The sequence below is a fragment of the Stegodyphus dumicola genome, chromosome X2 (assembly GCF_044657685.1).
Source record: "Stegodyphus dumicola isolate Sdum_Otavi_A_Nest chromosome X2, ASM4465768v1".
Classification (NCBI taxonomy): Eukaryota; Metazoa; Arthropoda; class Arachnida; order Araneae; family Eresidae; genus Stegodyphus; species Stegodyphus dumicola.
Window position 1 is genome coordinate 19,445,402 of NC_140781.1, and position 23,569 is coordinate 19,468,970.

Sequence of the window (23,569 nt, forward strand, 5' to 3'; positions counted from 1 at the left end):
ACTTTAACGGAATGGAACCAGATCGTATTCAGGGACGAATCTAAGTTCATTTTGACCAGTGATTACAATCGTGTTCGTGTGTGGAGACCACGTGGTGAACGCCACAATCCTGCCTTCGCTTTACAGCGACACACCGTTCCCACAGTTAGTGAAATAGTACGGGGCGCCATTGCCTACGATACACGGTCACCCCTAATACTGATCCAAGGCGCAATGGCAGACCAGCGGTACGTCCATGACATCCTTCAGCCACGTGTGTTGCCACTCATGGCAGGGTTCCTAGGAGACAGTTTCCAACAGGACAATGCTCGGCCACACACAGCACGGATCTCACAAGACTGTCTTCGCCACCTTAACACCCTTACCTGGACTGCTCGATCCCCAGATTTGTCACCAATCCAGCATGTTTGGGATCATTTGGGACGGCAAGTTGGACAGCCTACGAGATTGGCCGAACTAGAGGCTCGTTTACAGAAATTGTGGAACGAGATGTCTCAGGACAACCATACGGAAATTGTATACCTCAATGCCCGCTCGTATCGCATCGTGCATTCGCGTTAAAGGTGATCCAACAGAGAACTAAAACTTCCGTTCATGTGTTTGTTTTCTGCAATAAATTATCCTTTTTTCTTTAATTTTCTAATCACTTACTTATATCAAAGTAGTACTCACACATGTAAAATTTCGTTTCATTCTGACAACTCTTTCTTGGTGCACAAATTTTTGACAATGAGTGTATATAGTCACTTCTCTTACAACCCAAAATATGATTATTTAAAAAAATAATATTGATACCAATAGTTAGATCATTCATTTAAGTTTAATACCAATAATGAGGTCATTCATTTAAGTTAATCTGGAATTTATTCGAATATTCGATTAGGGGTAGGATCTCGGACCCAGGCACCCTGGTGTCTAACGCCACTCCACCGGAGAGAGAAAATAATAAAAAAAAAAAAAAAAAAAAATAAGTATGCATATTAAAAATTTAAATATTAACAAAAATGAAAATGTATGGACAAAGTTTGAGAATGTTAATACATTATGATTAATAATTTAAACAAAATTCTTACTTCTTAAAACATCCTGCTCACACTTTTTATCTGCACAATCCATGTACATCTGGTTTCCAAGATACCAAGCTATTTTTTACAATTAACAATGGTTTACGGCTATTGTTCAAGCGATTGTTTTAGGTCTACAGTTAGAAAATATTCTTTTTGTCACTTTTGTACTCCGATCAGTAGGTTGGTAGGTCTTTTTGTCACTATGTACTCCCACTGAAGGTTAGCAGTACCAGCTAGGTTCGAATCTCGATGAACTGGCTGTTTGCATGAGCGTCCCCTCTAAAATTCTTCTCGGCGTGAGGAAGGGGCGGCAATGTTTCCCATACGGAAAGGGGAGAAAGGGCGCGCTGTCAAACTGCGGCCGGTTTCCCAACATGGAGGCAGAGCAAATCTTGATGGTATATATAATATCTGCTACACAAGGGCGTTCGTTGGTGCGGCGATGAACCTTATTAGAGTAATCTTGCACATAAGCATTTCGTATCGCACCGCCCGCATAAGGAAAACTCCGTCCTTGTGATTGGATACACTCCAATGATATCATTTTCTCTATATTTGCGCCTAATGGCGTTTAGGCGGGATTTCTATGGTGTTGTTTTCGCTGAATAACATGTACAAGTAACATTGATGTGCAAAAATGTTCCTTTGTTTTCTTTGAATAATAGTGTCAGGTAAAATATTTGCATGCAGCTTTCTGTTTCACGGAATAACAAAATTATGAAATCGAGCAATAATATCAGAAGCAGTCTTAAGTGCTTAGATGATACAAATAGCTAGGTTTATCAATTCAGTCCAAAAATGGATTACAAGACGATCTTGACGCAACTGTAAAGCGATTTTCTCTTTGTAAGTCTAATATTACTGTACTTTTATTACATTCTGTTCCTTTCACACTGCAGGGAATATTTCCTTTGGAGCTGGGTATGCCTTTGCAGCTTTAAAACTTTTTTGCGGATGCTCTAAATTCTTTTTGCTCTTTGCGAAAACTTATTTGCCTCATGCGTTTGGAGTTCGCATCTGCAGAGAATGGATATATAAAAAGTATAAAATAATGAAATAATAATAACACCTTTATATGAAATGTTTTAAATAAAAAATTCATTTACTGGAAACCTCCGCATCCAGCCTTAATGCTCGTTTACGGAATTAGCGCACTGGAAAAAAATATAATTATTCTCTCAAAAACAAAAACAAAACAAACAAAAAACTTTTGTATTCTTAAATTTACAAAACAACATTGCCGTAAGAAACGTAATCTCACGGTAACACATATACAACGCTCTTCATTTATATTCTTTTCAGTGCTGCTATCAAAATGTAAACGAACGGTATGAACTTATACTCTCGAACCCAAGCAACACCAAGGCGCTCCTAGCCATTTTTCCAAGGCTGAATCTGTCAGCTGAAATGTGAACTTTGTAAAGATGTCTAATAAAACGTTACCTATGAATTATGAATTATGAAATGATATATGTGTATATCAAAGTTGCAGGTGTGCTTGGATAGTGCGTTTCGCCCACAGTTACAATACATAAACAGAAATTATATTACAGTATCAAGAAATTAAAGCCAGTAAATGAGTACATCGATATCAAGTTATTTGCCTGTAAGCTTTGATAATCCAAATTTTGAAAATCAGTCGATACCCTATACTCACTCTGAATGAAATCTCTAGCGAAAAGTATTTTTCTCACGGGAAGTTTTGAATGAAAATAACTCCCGAAGTGCATATGCCTGAGTAACGTAAAATAACATGACGTGTTTGCTTGAAAGTTAGCGTGTAGGATTTAAATTTTTTTAATACGAAATAAGCATATTAAACATTGGTTAATGAAATTGTGTTATTTCTCGTATTTTTGTATGTTTCGAAATTTGCATTACTGAACTTTTTGTATCACCTTGTTATTTTATTTGTGTATTTTATTAAAGCTATCTGAGCTTTAATTAATAGGTTCAAGTACATGAACAAATAATGCTACTGAAATGTCATATTTTAAACCCTGAAGAAAAAAGTATTAAGTTTATTTCACAAGGGGCGGAGGTAACCAAGTGAACCTCATTATTAACGGAAATTATTTTGTGTTACAGTATGTCGCATTCTGCTCGAAATTAAGTGTTATATGCTACTTACGTTTGAATTGGCACTTATCTTTGTTGAATGTTTTCTTTCAGGGTTATTTTTTCAATCATGTCTCAAATAGATTTATTAAATTCTGAGTTTCAATCCATGCTGCTTTCCGTAGTATATCTATAGAGAGCTGTCGGCCTTCGTAGAAAGCCCATTAACAAATGTCAAATGAAATTGAAGGCAAAACAATAGAATCTGAAATATTACCGGTAAGTATACAGCGTATTGATTTTTTGGTGAGTCCTTGTAGTCGAGAAGCCCTCAAAACTTCTATCATGACTTTATGAATGGTGCTGGAGAAAGTATGCTACTCTTGTTGCAACCCCGTAGCCCTTGAAAAGGCAAAACTTGGGTAGTGGTAATGGCCGGCCTTGGCCCGTAACCAGTTTACAGAGTAAATAGGGGGAAATATTTGCACTGGAAAATTCATATTACAGCGTGGGACATTTCGCCATCCGCGAATGAATTAAAGGACTTCTAAGCCGCTTTCATCCATAAATCCTTAGGGCTATTTTAAATATCGATGCATCTCGTAAAGCCTTTTTGTTTTATGTGACATCTGCTTTACATTTCAGTATCGTTAGAGGATTAAGTATAGCGCTGTGCCGAATACTTGTGTTTGATTAATTTTCGAGATTAGTAGAATAATCTGATTTAGGTGCCTTCATCTGGCATGGAAGTGGCTTATTAATGAGCGAAAACAAGTATTTCGCAACGTGAAACTTTATTTAAATCTCTTTCATTTACAAACGAATGATTTTAACTCTTGTACTTCCTGTAACAGAGTTATTATATCCATTGGTCTGTGTTAATTACTTATCTGAAAATTTCTGACACAGAAACGAAACATTAAAATCTCTATTGATGATACAGAAGTTTCATTAGCTTGTGAGTAGTTTTATATTCAGAAAGTTCTTCGAAGCACTAAAGAGATTGTGAAGTGTTTTCAGTAAAGTGTGAATGAACAGATAATGTAGAAGGGGGGAATTCTCTTTTTTCTGTTTTGCTGACTTTTTACACTTTTGTTTACAGAGCTGATTTAAATTATATTTAAATCAACATTATGTCGAATTTGTCATGTTTAGTATAGTGAGATGCATGTATTACTCATTATTATCATTTCAACCTTATGAAGACACAATAAAAACCTCTCTAAAATTTTTTACTAAATTTTAATTCATTTTAATATATAAACAATTAAAAAAGATAAAAAAATGATTAAAATATTTCTAAAAACCGGGTAATTTCTAAACATTTTTTACTCCTCAGAAAATAAAAAAAAAAGAATCAAATGACAGTAAAACTAAAATATATAAAATATTATATATTTTATACGGAATACTTACATTAAAAAATTTAAACAATACATATTTCTGAAATAAAATGAAAATTATTCCTTTGTTATATAATCAACATGTTTATTTTTTTTCAAACCTCTGAAAATAATACCACATTTCGTTGTGATTGTTCTCAAGGATATCAAGCCTTATCTACCTGGTGATAGATCTTTTAGCTTTTGAATTTCTTGGTATAATCTGACACTCATTTATTAGTAAACATTTTTATAAAAAAATTTTTCAAAATCAATTCTTCTAATACATTTTGATTTATTGATAAATTTTTTATGTCTTATTTTATAAATAAATAATTATTATTTACATTATTATTACAATTTACATTTTTATTATTAATCTTATTTTTAATTCTTAAATATTTTATGTTTCAGTGAAAAACCATTGATCCCAGATCTGGGCTTAATGATAATTAGTCTGATTTTAGAATTTCTCAGATTGTTTCATGATTTTCATAAATATAATTCTACTTTATCTGATCTTAAAATTTTTCAATAAATTGTTTTGAAAATACTTGATTTTCACAAATTAATTTTCAGTCTACCTTATTTTGAAATTTTTCAATAAATTCTTCTGTTAGCATCTAATGTCTAGAAATACATTCCCAGTCGTTTTTATCTTCAAACTTTTAAATAAATTCTTCTACGATGCCTGATATTTAGAAATGTGTTTCAAATTAATCTTATCTGAAAATTCTAATAAATACTGATTTTTAGTCCAATCTTGAAAGTTTTCTGAAATTATTTTCCAATCTTGAAATTCTTTAATATTTTTTTTTCTGAAATCCAGTCAACACTCATTTATTTACTATTAAATTTTATGAACACATTTACTTTCAAAAAATATTTCTTTATAAATGGAAGAAAAACTGTAACTAAAGCCTACAAATGAGCTTGAAAAAAACTTTAAAACAGCTCGATATCAAGCAACCTAAGGGGTTATAAGAAACATGATTTTATTAACTTATTATCTAAATGTATAAGAAAAACTAGTAAATATAAATATGTTTTAGTAGATTTATTATATTTAGGTGTAAAAATTATTTAAAGAAAAATTTATTTTGAATTCATTGGAAACCACAAACGCGTAATAAAATTAAGAACGTATTTGATTCTTTTAATTTGAAATATGATAAAGAACCAAAATATTTTTATACCGTAAGCCAATCCTAAAACCGAAGGATTGTTTGATTTAAGTGATTTATTTAATCATCATGGTATATATGTACATAAAAAAATGCAAAAACAATACCCTAAAAAAAGAAGTAGAACTAAGGAAATACTAAAATCATACAGTTTGAGATTTTATAAAGATCCTAATGAATTTAAAAGTAATAAAGAACCGACTGATACAGATATAAATCTAGAAAACGTTTTTGAACCAGATTATAAAATTATATATTTTTATGAACAATTTATAAGAAAATGTAACACCTAAAAAGTTATAAATAGCATTAAAAGATTTAAAACCTGTTCAGTATTATAATATTTTTAGAGACTTATTTAGAGAAAGCTATTGGAAATACAAACAGTAAAGTAGATGATATCATTACACGTAATCCTAAATTTAAATGATCCAGTTCATCCTCCAGTGATGCCTACCAAAGGTGCTTGTAGAAGATATATAGATGTTTTAAACCGTAAAATTGAATATAAAAAATTGGGTGTGCATTTCAATTTACAGAAGTCAAATTACTTGAAGGAGGTAAACGCTTTATGTAAAAAAAAAAAAAAAAAAAAAAAAAAAAAAAAAAAAAAGTGAACGAAAAAGATGTAATCAGCGAAAGAAGTATTTGTCAGATTAAAAGTAACGATGAAATTCTGTTTACTAGATCTGTAATAACGGCTCTAACTATTCAAAATCCTGACCTTTTAAGTGAAAAATTGAATTATAAAAAAGTTAACGAAAATGATATTATATATATAGTAAAAAATTAAGATTCTTACAAAAAAATTAATTGTAAAATTACATGAATTGTGTAAGACTCCGTTAGAAATATGCAATTTAAAGCATGTTTAACAATTTGAAGACTTTTTAGATATTCAAATGGCTATATTTGATAGAGAAAACTGATGAAAAGTTATGTAGTGGATAATATAAACCTACATGTATATACATTTATAAAAATAGAAACCGCTTTGACGTTATTACTTCTGTTACAGAATTTTAGGGAAAACGAACTATTGTCATTATTGCAAAGTAAGTTATAATAAAAATAGATAAACACAAATTTCTTCCAAGATATAAATTATTTCTTCCAAATAAAATTCTTCCAAATTAATTTCTTCCAAATATTGCTGGAAGATCTTCATCAATTGCTTTGGTTCATGCAGCACATGCATTTCACAAAGATCGAACAGCAACAGCCCACCAGCGGCCGATCGGTAAAGTCGTTGAACACTGGAAGTTCGGTCCGAGGTTCGAATCCCGCGAACGGGCTGGCTGCATGGGCGTTTTCGTGGCTTTCCCCATGTGCAACGTGTATACGAGCCAGTTTCCCTTAGAAAGTCCTCCACGAAGGCATCCCTCCCCTTAGGCAGATAGCCCTAGTGTGCTTTTCCATAATTAAATAAACCAAACCGAACAGAAACATCTCCTGCACCATTAATCTTACACTGAAATATGACTTGGCAGCAGACACATTTGTGTTACACATGGAAATAGGTAAGCACAGAAGTTTCTGACATTTTTAATATAAAAATAACACATTCGTTTTTGACTGGGTTGAAACACAAGATGTGTTGTTATTTGAGATTTCGCGCCCACCAGCGGTCGAGCGGTATAGTCGCTGAACACTGGTAGTTCGGTCCGAGGTTCGAATCCCGCGAACGGGCTGGCTGCATGGGTGTTTTTGTGGTTTTTCCCATGTTTAACGTGTATACGAGCTAGTTCCTTAGAAAGACCTCCACAAAGGCATCCTTCCCCTTAAGCAGATAACCCTCGAAGCTTTGACGTAATTAAATAACCTAACCTATTTGAGATTTTGCAGTCGTTTATGCACGCAGAAGTTGAAGTCCTCGGCCCATACCTTTGGCACTTCTGAGATTGGAAATCTCTGATAATCTGATAACAAATTTCTATTTTTTCTTTTTCACACGAATCAGATATATGTGAATTTGGCAGTATTTTTGTTCTTGAATTCAATATGCAATCAGAAATTTCTCGTCACATAAGGGTGTTTTTGTAAAATCACGGTTTACATTTTCATCAGTATGTATGTATGCGTATATCAAGGAAAGAAGGCGTTTACATTGAAAAATGTACATATATGACTTTCTGTTGTACTTGGCTTGAGGGAAATCTGTCTTATGGGTTTGGCAAAACTTAGGAATCATGATGGAGTTCCAGTGGTCTTGTTATCCTTTACTAAGCAGTAAGTTATAGGAAACTTCCTGGGGAAAACGCTCATCATGCATCTGTTCGAATGTTTCGCTCTCCCTGCTCATGCCTTCGTTGTGCATTCGGAAATCACGTCAAGCTAGAAATCGGAAGGTCCGGGGCATGAATCCCGGCGAGAGCATTGCCCATTTTTCATGTCTTGTTATCCAAAATAAGATACTTAATGGCCTCTACAACTGACGCCCAAACTAAAAGGTGATGGACGATAATTTGTCACCGCCAGGATTTGGCGATTGAGTTCTTTCTCCCCAGTTGTTCTAAACGTGGAGTAGAATGTAGGGTTTTTACCCCTTACCGCATACTGTCATTCTGTAACTGGAAAACACGTCCGGTTAGCAATTGGAAGTCCTGGAGTTCGAGTACCGGTAAGGATATTGAGTATTTTTTTACTTCTGTTTCAAAAGAAAATACCGGTATTTTTCTGTTATCGGGACCCGTTTCAGAAATATATACATGTATGCGCGTATGCATACGCACATACATACATACATACATATGCGCATACATATATACATTTCTATATCATATCCCGATAACAGAGAAGTACCAAAGTACCCAATTGTTTCTACATAATAAGGATGAAATCTATGAGAGAAAATGCATGTAAAATTTTAAATATATGTTCTATCTTATAACTTCGTATAATTTCAAAAGATCTATCCACTATTTTTCCGAAGTTCTTTAGACAATTTTGACATCTGCTACGCAGCGTTTTAAATTTGTGTGTAAATTAAGACCGTGCATCTGCCACGCAGTTTTTCAAATTTATATAAATTTCTTTCACACTGACAGCATGAACACTAGTAATTTGGACCAGGGTTCGAATTCTGGTGAACGAGATGGCTGCATGGGCGTTTTCATAGTTTACCCCATGTGAAATGTGTATAAGAGCCAGTTTCCCTTAGAAGGTCCTCTACAAAGGCATACCTTCCGTTAGACAGATAGCCCTCGAGTGCTTTCCCGTAATTAAATAAACCAAAGCAAACCAATTATTTTGCATTGTAGAGACGAAACAATAAATCATCCAGCCGTCCAGTAAGGCCAGGCAATTGAGATTAATTGTATTCAGAATGTTACCTTATGCTGTCATGGGAAGTCAGAAGTGACACTACTTAGAGTGTTATTTCCAGAAGAAAGTATATCCGAACACTCAGAAATATATAAAAACAAGTCTTACTTGATACGTGACAAAATCTTTCTTGACTAGTGTAGCTGTAGCTACATAGTTGCTGTTTTGATTATGAATCCTCACTAATAATGATATTTACTCCAGCATTATTGGCATTGGTGTTTCAATGGAAACAATGATCTGTGGTTATAATCAGGGTTTAATTTCCAAAATTAGAAGTGGCAGAGCCTTATGGAAGGTCATCAAGAAAGGTGAACAAAAATGAACAAATAATTAAAATTAAATAAAATATTAATAACTTAAATTAATGGTCATAATTTAAAATACGTAAATTCATCTTATTTGGGGCTTGAGCTGATTCTCTTATATTAAAATAAATTATTTCTCTTATAACCTGAGAATTACCAGAACCAGCCTCCAGTGTTTTTCCTGCTCCGTTATTAACTCTGTCAAATGAGGTTATTTTCTCTCTACAGAGCTGAATACTCAAGTCACGTACGTGATTGTTACAGCGACATCTAGTGTCAAATACCGCAACTTTTTTTTTCTTCGCTGAACAGTGAGCGCATTATTTGAAGTATCTGTTCCAAAATTATCTTTACTTAAAAGCTTTAAATCTCGTTATATATCCCTCGAAGCAAGAATACTGTAATTTAAACAGTCCTGTATGTCACGAAATTCAGGGGCAGATTTATGAAGTGGAATGAAAAGAATATTTTAAAACGGTCGCAGTATCAGCCGAATAAATATACGCATAATTGCTTTAGATAACAGTGGACGGTTCTGATAAAAATTTACTTATGTAAAGGTGAATGCAAAATTTATTGAATTATTCATCATTATTAATATCGATAACCAATTCCATGAAATGAAAACATTCGTAAAATAAAATTAAGCGGGGAAAATTATAGATCGTTATTGAATTTATCGTTGCTTTATTGAGTTATATTTCTCATAACTTTCCAAGGAAAAAATATTAATAACTTTGTTCTATAATCAGAATTCAACTTCAGTAAATTTTCCGGAATGAGGGAAGAAATTCCTTCCCAGTAAACTAAATTCTTATCGATTGTTTCATCACAGCCATCATAAATGCGGAATATAATCCAATCTCCTTCAAGCATCACTTATTTCTAAATTGAGCATCATGTTGGGGTAAATACAGCAATTGTGTCTGAATCGAGAGGAAAATTTCTGAGAGAAGGATTTCTTCTTAAGTGTTATGGTAGTATGATTTTATAAGAATTAACTTTGAAGATTCATTTTTATTTCGACTCTTCTAACAATCTGGACAGTTTTTCTTGTACTTGATAATCGTTAATTCAGAAGTCAAACAACAAAAATCAGCGTTAATTTACAAAATTTTCACAGGACTAGTTTCGATGGTTTTACCGAACCATCATCTTCAGCTGCAAAACCGCAAATGAACAAGATGGGAAATAATGTTTAGATAAGATAAGAAAGCCTGGACAAGAATAAGCAAGTGGCGCCATCTGTTGGCGAAACCAGAACTAAAACATAATTTCTCTAAAAGCCGAAGGCAAATTTGGATTGGAATTAGGATCGTTAACTAGAACAGAAAGATTTTTATGAATGTGAAATGCCTCTAGAAAATCCAGTTCTCCAATGGAAGATGTTTTTTGAATAATTTTGGCAGCAGAAAAATTGAAAGTGTGATTTTCGGACCAACAATGTTGAGCAACAGAAGACTTCTGTGTTTCCTTTTTTCTAACATATGCCTCATGTTCTTTGACGCGAAATTTTAAGGCTCTCTTAGTTTGGCCAATGTAAATTAAACCGCACTGGCAAGGAATCCTATAAATACCCCAGGAATTCATATCCGGAATGGGGTCCTTGAGTATAGAAGTTGGAATTTTATTGATGGGAGAGTAAACAACCCGAAAGTTAAATTTCTGCAAAATATGTGCAACTTTATAGCTAATTGATGGAAAGAAGGGAATGACAACAGAATTTTTATAATCTCCTAAAATAAGAGTGTGGCTTTTAGTGTGTTGAGATGAGAATTTTTTAACTGCTTGATTAATAATGTTGGGTGAAAAGCCCCTGTCAATAGCTATTGCTTTTAAATAATTTAGTTCTTCGTCAAGGGCTAGTTTGGAGGAGCAAACTTGAAGAGCACGGAAAACATAGGAATAAAATGAAGCTAACTTTTGTTTAGTCGGATGACATGATTTAAAGTGTGGTGGAAGGCAAACCGATGAAGGTTTACGGTAAACTGTAGTACTGAAGTTGGATGTGTTACGTGTGACCAGAATGTCGAGAAACGGAAGAGAATTGCGAGTCTCAAGTTCAAAAGTGAACTGAATAGCAGGATCAATAGAATTCATTGTTGAAAGAACTCTATTTAAATCATCTTTATTACCTTCAAACAGGGTAAAAGTATCGTCTACGTAGCGAAACCATGCCGGGAAGTTTAAAGTTTCAAACACATTTTGTTTTCCAAAATAAATATTACAAGCAAACTGAGGGATTAGCCATGGGAAGCCCCCTCAGTCCCATCCTGGCTGATATCTACATGCATTATTATGAATCAAAATTGTTTGAAACTTTAAACTTCCCGGCATGGTTTCGCTACGTAGACGATACTTTTACCCTGTTTGAAGGTAATAAAGATGATTTAAATAGAGTTCTTTCAACAATGAATTCTATTGATCCTGCTATTCAGTTCACTTTTGAACTTGAGACTCGCAATTCTCTTCCGTTTCTCGACATTCTGGTCACACGTAACACATCCAACTTCAGTACTACAGTTTACCGTAAACCTTCATCGGTTTGCCTTCCACCACACTTTAAATCATGTCATCCGACTAAACAAAAGTTAGCTTCATTTTATTCCTATGTTTTCCGTGCTCTTCAAGTTTGCTCCTCCAAACTAGCCCTTGACGAAGAACTAAATTATTTAAAAGCAATAGCTATTGACAGGGGCTTTTCACCCAACATTATTAATCAAGCAGTTAAAAAATTCTCATCTCAACACACTAAAAGCCACACTCTTATTTTAGGAGATTATAAAAATTCTGTTGTCATTCCCTTCTTTCCATCAATTAGCTATAAAGTTGCACATATTTTGCAGAAATTTAACTTTCGGGTTGTTTACTCTCCCATCAATAAAATTCCAACTTCTATACTCAAGGACCCCATTCCGGATATGAATTCCTGGGGTATTTATAGGATTCCTTGCCAGTGCGGTTTAATTTACATTGGCCAAACTAAGAGAGCCTTAAAATTTCGCGTCAAAGAACATGAGGCATATGTTAGAAAAAAGGAAACACAGAAGTCTTCTGTTGCTCAACATTGTTGGTCCGAAAATCACACTTTCAATTTTTCTGCTGCCAAAATTATTCAAAAAACATCTTCCATTGGAGAACTGGATTTTCTAGAGGCATTTCACATTCATAAAAATCTTTCTGTTCTAGTTAACGATCCTAATTCCAATCCAAATTTGCCTTCGGCTTTTAGAGAAATTATGTTTTAGTTCTGGTTTCGCCAACAGATGGCGCCACTTGCTTATTCTTGTCCAGGCTTTCTTATCTTATCTAAACATTATTTCCCATCTTGTTCATTTGCGGTTTTGCAGCTGAAGATGATGGTTCGGTAAAACCATCGAAACTAGTCCTGTGAAAATTTTGTAAATTAACGCTGATTTTTGTTGTTTGACTTCTGAATTAGTATTTATTCGGCGTGTTATTGTGTCTTAATTGATAATCGTTGTTACGCTAGACGGAATGATTAAATTTTGAGAGTTCCAAGTTATTTGCCACTTGATTAATTATGTTGTGTTGTTGTGACTTATATCACGTGTGTGATAGTAACATTAGAGCAAGCTCACGAATATCATCGTGACAAGGAGTGCAAAATTTCGTCTGTCGTTGGCAGGAGCCAACACCATACAGGTGACTACGACTTCGTTCATTTCTATCTCCAATTTTGATAGAGAGCACCTCAGGGGGACTGGTTTGAGGGACTCGCAGCCCTCTTCCCCTACCACCAACCTCTCGATAAGACTTTCGACTCGCCGCATATTTAGAGTGTCCCCATGCGCTCAGGCACTATACATTTACAAATATCCAAGCCTTCTTCTGGATTCGAACCCGGGCCTTTCGGTATGGCAGTTAGCGTCGCTAACCGTTATCCCAGCTGAGCGACTGGTTATCCCAGCTAACCGTTATCCCAGCTGACCGTTATCCAGCTGACGACTGTAAGTACTGTAGTTAATGAGAGTTTACAAGTAACGGATGTTAAATAATCAAGGGCCATTAAAAATATTAAAGTGGATGTTAAATTATCCAGGTTGATTGGATTACAGCTTATTAAGTACTTTATATTGTGTTTATAAGAATTATCACATTCTCCAATGTGCTGTCGTGATGTTATAATGTATTTCCTCCCTCCCTTCTGCATGGCTTCGTGGTGTAATTGGAAGCATACTCGACGCGTATTCGAGGGGTCGAGGTTCGAGTCCTGGCGAGAGCAGTGTGCAATTTTCACTTCTCCTGCTTTAAAATAACCTAATGACTCTACAAGTGGCTTTAGAACTAAAAGGTGGTGGACGATAATTCGCCACCTGCAGGATTTGGCGATTGGGTCCCGCGATCCCCAGGGAAGTAATAAAGTATTTTCTCCCTCCTTTCCCCATGTCTTCGTGGTGTAACTGGAAGCATACTCAACACGTATTGGAGAGGTCCAGAGTTCGAGTACCGGCGAGCGCACTGCACATTTTTCACGTCTCCTCCTTCAAAAAATCTTAATTACTCTACAGTGTAAATGGTTAGTACGTGTAGATGTTAAACAGAAGACCGTGGTTCGAATCCCGACAAGAGCAGATTTTATTTTTCACTTTTCCTGCTCCGAAAAATCTCATTGTCTCTACACTGACATTCGAAAAATGGGGCGGACGATAATTCGTCCCCAGCTGGATTTGGTGGACCAGATCGGGGAGAATGTAAAGGGTCATTGAGTTTTCCCATGGCGTGATTTCGTCGTATTCGTGGTTACTAGTTCCAACTGGCAATTGGAAGATCTGTGGTTGTGAAGGCACATTTGATTTGATTAGATAACAATGGTTTTAAAGAATATTTCGTCGAAATCTGTCTAATTAATAAAAGTAGATTTTTCTCATCATTTTCAAACAGTGATATTTTTCTTTTTCATGCTGGTGGATATCTGAAAATATACTATATAATCTATCTAAATGCTGGCAAGTATAGCAGTCATTTTCGAACTGATAACCATTACAAAACTAAAAGCAAAATTGTTCATTTTCCTGAAGCTGCATGTTAAATTTTGAATCGATGACACCTTTTCCTTTTTTGTTTTACTGAGAAAGAATCATCCCACCTGTCCGCTTTGCGTACGGTCTTGGTTTAAATTAATTAGCATGCCCAAGTAGCTGGAAGATCCGTGATTCGAATTCCGGTGTGGACACCGTTAATATTTCATCTTTCTTACTTCGAAAATCTTAATAATCTCTACAATGACGCCCGAATTAAAATACGGAGCACGATAATTTGTCACCACCTCAGTTTGTTCAGTTGGATAATGTAAAAAAAAAAAAAAAATTATATCTTCCGAGCGTACTGTTGGGGTGTGAATAGTTAGCTGGTCCAACTAGTAACTGAAAGATCCATTGTTCAAATCCTTGCGACAGCATTAATAACTTTTCATGTTTTTCGCTCCGAAAATCTTAATAGTATGTACAGCTTGAAGACCCTTTTAACTTTGACTCCTCTTGCTTAGGGTAGTTTGTATTTTTAGATCAACTACAAAGACTGGATGTGCATTAGAGTTTATTTAACGCTGCTTAAGGGGAAAAAAGCAAATATAACTAAAATCATTTGTGTTTAGACTGCGCCCTATTGTTGCGGACAAGCTACTCTCCGTGAACTTAATTTTAATGCTCTGCATGCTGATTTTATCTGAAGCTTATTTATTCCGTTTTAACAAGAATCTCAGAAATCAAAAGTGGACTGACCATTCTTGGAGCTTGCAGATAAATCCTCTGTTACATATTGCTCATAAAAAAAGAGCTAATAAGGAGTTTCATCTCTTGCTTGTAATAGGAAATTATATATATATATATATAAATTATAATTTTCTTGAAGCATCTGAAAGTGATGGGGGTCATCAAAAAAGATAGTGTTTAAATGCCTTGCTTGCTAAATTTATTTCTCCTTCTGTTCGAGTAGTTCATCCTTTTCCCGTAAAATGGGGTTGAATCCATGGTCTTAAACTTTTATTATTCAGTTCTTTTTTTCATTCCCACGCTTGGTTGTAATTTTAGGTTCTTTATACATTTTAAATTAAGCTAGCTCATTAGATTCGGAATCAGAAAAAATTATCTAAGGGTATAGTTTAATTCCCGAGAGGTTTAAAAGTTATATAGCCTGTAGATTGTGCACTGTTGGTTGTAACATAAAATTTTAAGTCAGACATATTTGTTTACATTATACACTTTTTTAATATTACTGCTTTTTAAAGTAAATGTTTTAGTTGCGATATTGCATTTTACATTGACCAGAATAATTGATTTCATAATTTACACGAAATGATTGAATAATTAATGAAGCAAAATTACAGGATGTTTCACTAATTTGGATACATTTTTAAAAATTCATGGGAATTCAACAAATTTACGTATCACAGCTGATACCAACACACGAAGATTAATCAAAGAGGTAGAATTCTTTTCCCGAAGAGAGAACAAGTTACAGTTTGGTTGAAATTATACGCGCTAGATGGCGCTGCACTGTTAATATCGCAAAATTGTGCAAAAGTAATCCTTTAAAACAAGAGATATAACTTAAAGCTTATGATGGATAGCTAGCTACATCATAGTAGTACAATATTATGTTTGCAAATAACGAGTAAATGTGGTATAATCTTAATTTTTCACATTCTGTTGTAATATTCTAAAACTAACAGCGCCATCTGTCACGTAAACTTAAACTATAAAATATGTTGCCCCCTCCCAATATAATCCGCCTTTGTGATAAGTCTTCCGTTACAAAAACCGCATTCTGATATCCCGGTTTGATGATTTTATATGACATTTTAAAATGTGACCGAATTTATACTACACTTCATACTTAAACAAAAATAGCATGATGCCTTTGTATACTTACTATGGTAAGTACTAAAATAAGACTTTAAAATGAAAAATCGTTGAAGTTAAATAAATAAACTACAAATTTGTGGCGGGATCAATGAAATTATTTCGTGGATATTCACATCTTAGCAGCTCGTAGAAAGTGGGCAACTGGAAAGACAGTTTCAGGAGAAAAATAATGCACTTTTCCTCGTTGTTTTTGCTGCTCGTTTTCTTCTGCTTGGTGTTACGTTTTGTTCTCTAGTCTCTTCAAATGAAGAAGCAATGAGTACAGTTTGGCTAACGAAGAAATTCGAGCTTCATTATCTTATTCATTATGGCATAGATTATTTAGAACTTATTTATCTTAAATAAATATAAGTATTTCACAATTAACTAATTTCCATTCTAAAGTCTAATTTTAGTGTTTTTGTGCTTTCTGTTGGGTTTCAAGTTGTTTTATTTAAATAATTTTGTTTCGTTAAAATTACAAAGAAGGCTGTTGTATGTTTCAGAATACTTCCTTGTTTAATGTATGAATTTCATATCGAATTCCTAATTAAATTTCATTGCTTAAATTTATCTACATTACTCATTGAAGTCCAGGAACATTTTTCTTAATCAAGTTGGAAACGCCTAATATTTTCACTGATCTTTCACTGATTGATAAGAAATTAATAAAATCGTGATTTTGTATGAAATGTTTTTATAAATTAGATTTACGGAAGCTAAGTGTATATATGCATATATATATATATCTATATAGATATAGATATAGATATATTTGTATATATGTATCTTAGACTATCCAAAGCTTTCAGTTGCAGTGTTATTTGATTAATAAGTGATGTTTAGCCTTGCATACTACATTCGCGTTTGTCTGCTTTCTTAGCAATTTGCTAGATAAAAAATCATTTAACAATTTGAAGCTGCACAATTTATTTTATATTAAACTTCTGACATTTATTTCAGACAAACTGCGTAAATCGTCGGATTGCAAGCTGACATCTTACTCGTATCCTGCTGTTGTGGGAGTGTCCGCCAATGTTATGGGTTCTTTATCGCTCTTTCTGTCTAGAGAACTAGCTCCAGGGCTTTTAAAACTTCATACAAGAAAATGACACCTGTCATTGCAACCAATATGCTGTTTTCCAGAGAAAGTTACTAGTATTGCGGACAAGTCTTCCGAAATCAACTAGAAAACACTTGGACTTTAGGTACTGTACCAATAAACTGATATTTGAAGAATTTTAATTCGTAACCGTAAACTTTAAGGAAATGCAAAGTTTGTCATAAAAAATTAACATAAATATAACAAATATAAACAAAGAACTAATAAAATACAGTTAGTAAAAGTATTGATTCGTGTGTCTACAAAATAATTAAAGCAAAGCCAAAAGCAAAAAAGGGAAACTTAATTATGAACAAGTACTTGCTACATATATGCGTGTTTCTGTGATGATTGAGTTGACATTTAGCATGAATTACAATGAACAAGAAAATAAAATATGTTTTGTTTTAGGGCCTTCAAATGCTAAACATTGTAGTTTTTTTTAACACTGATTTCAAATCCGATACTCAACTTTTTTTATTGGGTACTGTTTTAATTTTATTTTAACAAAAAAAAAAAAAAAAAAAAAAAAAAAAAAAAAAAAAAAAAACTGTGTAAGCAAGACAGTTACCTCAGATTAAAATTCTAGTCAATTTTTTGCGCTATTTTACTTCTCTACCTTTTAACAGCTCTCGTATAGCATTTTGAAGCTCTTCAGTCATTATAACACGTCTCCGTTACACATGTATCCTAATGGAAATATTCTCTATGCTCATTATTTACGGCTTCTAAGAAGCTAAAACTGGAGTATAGAAAATAAATCTTATGCAATAGTATACCAAACATGTGCTTTAAAATATTCTTCTTAATTGTGATTTCACTAATTTTTAGGAACTTTGTGTTTAGAAAATGAAAATCCTCTTCATCCCTAACCATTGTCTTCATGAAGCTATTTTTAAATTCAACTTGGTGTGAAGAAGAGAAAAGATGTTCTGAAGATGCAGTTTAAACTCAGAAACTTAATCTCTTTTTTTTCAAGGTTAAATTTTGTAATACAGTGTCTCTGTTTGCCGCTGATATTCATTTCAGTTATGAGGCATTGTTTTTAAACTTGCTTTTGAGTCTTTAAGAAATTCTATTCTTCAGCTTTGCATTAGTGAGGGACCAGTATCATGAATAATTAGTACATGCTGTTGCAATATGTAATTTTTTAATAAATACTTTGAAAATAATTAAATAACTTTTTCATGTATAAGACCGAAATTTCGATGAACTTCGTGGTCATTCTTAAAAGTACTAATATTAAGACTGCTGCATTTCTAATGCTTAATTTTACCACCTACTTTGTTACTGCATTGTATGCTATTTACATTTTTAATTGCTTATTAGGACTTTAAATATGAAATTCATTTTTAATTATTAATTGAGATTAATTGGTAACTTTTAACTGAGTTCTTGTTTAATAACATGAAAATTATTTTCTCTTCTTGGAACAAACCTCCTTAAATGGGCAAAATCTTTTTATATATTTCCTTATGAGTACTGAAACACTGTGTAAACCCAGAGAAAAGTAAATTGAAAATAAGGCACAATTAACATACTCATACAAGTATATATTTGAATCAAATAGTATTTTTTTAAATCAAGCTAATGCAAGAAAAATATTCATATCACTTATATTTGTATCATATTTTTGCTGTGAATGAAACCTGACTATATATCTACTACTATGACTAAAACAAATATGTATATATATCTACTACTACGAGATATATATCTACTACTATGACTAATATGTATATGAGTGCTTAAAGATACTGTAAATCAACAAGCTATAACTATCTAACATCAATCAGTTTATGTACTGCCTATTTAATCCAAGCTATGCTTGAAGATGATTTTTTTAATCTTGTATTTTTACTGATATAGTTATGAATTATCTTTCTAAACCACGTAAAAATATATGTTAATTTATGACAATATATTATCTCATACTGCTGTAAACTTTACGAAATTTTCTTGAGAACATAAATTTATGTTTATTGCATTTAGGAGGCATGCAATTGATCTCATTTCAATTTGGGAATAAGCTGTGGATATTTCAGTTTGGAAGACTCAATAATGTTGTATTCGAAGAACACTGAAATGTAATTCTTGTTTATTAATAAATGTTATATTTTATTTTTCATGTGTTTCTTTTAATCATTTCTTATTAAAAAAAACATATTTCGAAAGGCTGATGCTAAAGATGGCATAAACTGAACAAACCGTTTTCATTGTGTAGAAAATATAGTTTAATCAGCTCTTACATAAAAAATCTGCTTATATGTATTACTTATCATTACACCAAAATTTTAATATTATTAAATGTATTTTTAATCTGTATATGCCTAGCTATTTCATGTTGAAATTATAATGAACAACTATAAGTGTTGTTTTCATAGGGAAGAACAGGGTTGCATATTGCTTTAAAAACAAACACATAATTCTAAATGTATTTAATCAACTTTGGTTCAAAAGATGGTTTGTAATTGGTTGCTTAAATTTATTTTGCGTAGTTTTAAGTACTTTCATTCCAACAAGGCCGTCAATTATGCCTTCAATTTTGGTCATGAAATTTATTTTAAAATTCCGCATTAAGCTTTTTAGATTTAAGCCTGTATATCTCAGTAAAAATATTGATAAGCTTGTTTTAGTTCAAGTAAGAAATGTAAAATAAATATCACTTTTTAGCTCTTTAAATAAAAATATTAAATTAATGATGATAAATTTTACTATTTAACTTAGATCATATTGCATCAAACTTTGATCAACTTGTATCGAACATAATTTTGAATACAAGTTATCATAAAGTTTATAGATTTTGCTACTTTAAAAATTAATTCAGACTTAGATTGGAATTTATTGTAAGATTTTTGTATTTTGAGATAATTTAGCCCTAGTCTCCCCCCTTCAGTGGAGCAAGTAGTTATTTCAAATATCATTGGTTTAAATAAGAAATAAGTGGACCATTGTCATGGCCATTTCTTGATGAAATGGGAGAGGAAATATTAAAACAACCTGCCAAATGTATAGAGAGGATAAAATTTTCAACACTTTTTAAAAGACAGAATTAGAATACAAGTTATAAATTAAAAGTGACAGATTGATGAATATAGAAAGCCATCAACAAAATCTACTGAATTAATTGAATTTTAGAAGAATGAGAGTTGAGAGACTAACAATGTTCCGCAATTATTAGTTTCTCCTTTCCTGCTAAGATTTGTGTTTTTAAAAAATAGCTCTGAATTTAATAAGACTGGCATTGCTGAAATTAAGTTTGTATTTAATTTTCTTTCTGTCATCTTTACACTCAATTAATTAAGCATATAGTGTCTTAGTAGGATTTTCTGATTGCTTTTATTTATACCTTGAAGTTTTGCTTTTATTTATAAAGTTACTGAAATTCATATCGTGCATGTTTTGCAGCTGTTTTTGGACTTGTTCCTTTTTAATAAATATATTAATTGATTAATATATTTATTAATAAATATTTAATTGGTATAGCTTAATAGATATATTTGCATTCTGGTTATCTATGCTCTAATCTAATTAGTATCCAAATTATGATTATTAAAAATTCAGTGCAGTAAATAACATTCCATGTATCTTGTCATTTCATACTGAGAAATAGCCTGTACATATAAAATCATGAAAATGATTATTGAAACGAGGAGCTGATGGAATTAATATATTTTGTGGGTACATTTTATAATAAGTAAAAAAATTTTATCCACTTTTATTGTACTAATAGAATTTATTTTTTTAATTTTAATTTTTAATTTAAGAGTTAAATTTTTTAAATATTTATTTCTGTGTTTATTTAATTAATTGCATATATTTATGTAATTAATTGTATATATATATTTATGTAATTAATTTATGAGAGAGTAATACCTTTTATGATATAAGAATCTAAATCTTAAAAGAAAATAGACACCAATCTTTATCATAGCATTGTAAATGACCCATTTGAAATATATTTAATTCCAGTGAATGTTAATTATTTAGAAAATATCATAGTTTTGTAAATTTAATTATTTGGCATTCAAGTTTAATATAATGTTGCTTGATTGACTTATAAAAACATTGCTGTGACTTCAGATGATATTATTTATTGAATTATTTTTTATGTACTTATATTTGTGTGCAAGTTTTATTTTTATAGCTGTGAAATAGTTTTTGGGTGATTCAAAATAAAGTCTTGCAAAATGTGTTTGACTAACATTTTCTTAATAAAGTTGTTTCATTTATTGCGAATTATTATAAAATTTGTCCAGTTTTTCTAGGGGTGGGGTGTAACATACATTCTTTTGATAGATGAAGTTGATAGTTTTATTGATAGCCATTGTATTCAATTTTCATGCATCATTTTTAACATTTGTTCACATGTTTCATTTTCTAAACGCACTTTTAATGGAAAAAGTAACAAATAATTTTCACTTTCACATAATTTCTCTTTAAGGCTTCTTTTAAATGAAGCTTCTGTTGATTTTGTTTCAAATTTCATTAATTATTTTTAACCTTTGTTCACATATATTTCATTTTCTCAGTGAACGTTTAGCGGAAAAAGTGCTAATGAATTTTTACTTCCGCATAAATTATTTTTAAGACCTTTTTCAAATGAATATTCTGTTTGTATTAGATAGGTTACTGCAATTCTAAAAGTATCTCAAAGACTGTAAAAATAGTAAAAGGTTTATTTTCTAAATACTTTTGTCGTCTAATATTTTAATATCAGAGAATTAAAATTAAAACCAATATATAATGAGATATTTTAATGTTATATAAATGCTTTATGAACATTTCGTTTTGATATGAAATCGCAGTTGCTCCAAAATGTTATTGTCCAACAACCTTGATGGTCATTTGGTTGTGGAAATGTATGTCCGTTTCACTTTTCTTAAAAAATTATAAAAATGTTGCTTGCAGCACAGTTTTGCAAGAGTTAGCAAACTAGCAGAACTGAAAAGCTTTTCAAAATTATGCAGTTGTCTTTTTCTGTCAGGTTTCGCAAAATATTTTGTTGTTTTTACCAAACTTTACTAATGCAAGTTGTTTTCATTTTGCTTTAAAAGAATAACCGCAAGCCCTTGTCAAGTAATGAAACTTATTGTATCAAACGGACACGATATTTCTTCAAACAAGGATTTATGCATTATAATTCATAAATTTTCGGACTATTCTTACATTTTTTGTGAAGTTTTAGCACAGAACAGCTATTATTTGTGAAATGACTTTTATTCATGCGGCATTTATAGAATTCTTTGTGACTGCGGAGGTAATTGAGTATAGGAAATATGTTAAGCGGGAAAAAAATAAAAATGTTCCCCATGCACTGACCAAGCAGCTCAGTTTCCATGCGTAACTATATATCCTCTGCTATAGATGAGAGTAACTTCTATTAAAGTAACAACGACGCTTTGATAAAATTGGATTGAATTCCAACAAAACTGCAGCATTAAATTTCATACTATTTATGATTTTAATTTTTTTATTTTCCACTGTTTATTTTTTTAATGCTTGAAATAAAGATAATTTTAAAAACATCCTTCTCTAGCAGGATTATTTCAGAAAGGAACTTGGAAATTTTAATTAGATAGCCTAGAGGTGAGCGTGCAAGAGAAGGGAACGATGATGAATTGAATATGCTGATACAGTCAAATACTTGTATTACCAGCAGAGGAAATGGGCTCCGTTATACATATTTAACAACAGTAGAGTACTACTTGAAATGAATTTGCTAGTTTTCTCATTGCAGATGAATGCTATCCATGAGAATTCACAGCTGAAAACCATGAGCAATGATTATTGTTTTGCACTTGAAGTGAAGCCTTTTTTAAAGGCTATTATAGGAGACAAGAAATGGACGCCTTACGCTTATGTTACTCTAAACAAAGACAGCGGTTTAACCGAAAGGAGATTTTAAGTCTCACAGAAAATTCAGGATTGCATGAAAAGAAAGTTTTGCTCCAGATATGTTGGGACTTAAAGGTGTGGTTTATTTTGAACTGTTAGAAAATAACACGATTATTAATCTGATATTATCAGGTACATAATTTAAAACTGGTTTTAACTATAAAATGAACTGCACAGATTAAAAAATGTGATTGATTCTTCAGCAGGATAACGTTAAACCACATGCGGCTATAGTGACTCGACAAAAGCTTGATGCTTTTAAACAGGAAATTCTTCCTCAGCCTGCAAAGACTCCAGATATTGTAGCTTCTAATTGTTGATTTTTCAAGTCGCTACAGCATTTTCTTGTTGGCCAAGGGCGCACCAGCGGCCGAGCGGTG

The 23,569-nt window shown here is 32.3% G+C and overlaps 1 long non-coding RNA gene across 5 annotated transcripts in view; it reads left to right on the forward strand.

The window, feature by feature from the left end:
• The window catches only part of LOC118198313 (uncharacterized), a 97,665-nt gene extending 76,458 nt beyond the window's left edge, over nt 1–21,207 (forward strand). For 2 of the 5 annotated variants that reach the window (XR_004759741.2, XR_004759744.2), the window contains exons 2-3: nt 17,153–17,397; nt 19,284–21,206. This is a non-coding gene — a long non-coding RNA (uncharacterized LOC118198313). Of the gene's footprint in view, nt 1–15,995; nt 16,222–17,152; nt 17,398–18,122 lie in introns of those variants that run through there. The other 3 variants (XR_015038968.1, XR_004759740.2, XR_004759742.2) reach the window with 3 other exon arrangements.
• Nucleotides 21,208–23,569: the final 2,362 nt, after the last annotated feature.